The sequence below is a fragment of the Talpa occidentalis genome, unplaced genomic scaffold (genome assembly GCF_014898055.3).
Source record: "Talpa occidentalis isolate TD23 unplaced genomic scaffold, MPIMG_talOcc4v2.1 talOcc4.16, whole genome shotgun sequence".
Classification (NCBI taxonomy): Eukaryota; Metazoa; Chordata; class Mammalia; order Eulipotyphla; family Talpidae; genus Talpa; species Talpa occidentalis.
In genome coordinates, this window is record NW_023601653.1 from 1,045,236 (window position 1) to 1,045,555 (window position 320).

The following is a 320-nucleotide window of genomic DNA, read 5'->3' on the forward strand; positions in this document are numbered from 1 at the left end:
CCGCGGCGCCCCCTCGCCGGCCGCCGGCCGCGCTGCACCTGCCGCCGCCCGCCCGCCCGGGAGCCAGCGGCGCCGGCAGCGGAGGAGGCGGCCCCGCGGGTCCGGCACGAGCGCGGAGGCGGCGCCAGGTCGCGCGCTCGCTCGCGTCACGCTGCGCGGAGCCTGCGCGCCCCGGCCCGGCCTGCGCAGCCGCGGCCCCGCCCCGCCCGCCCCGCCCCGCCCCGCCCCGCCCCGTCCCGCCTTAAAGGGGCCGCCCCGCCCATCGCCCGCGCCTTAAAGGGGCCGCCCCGCCCCGCGACCCGCCCCGCCCCGCCCCCCTC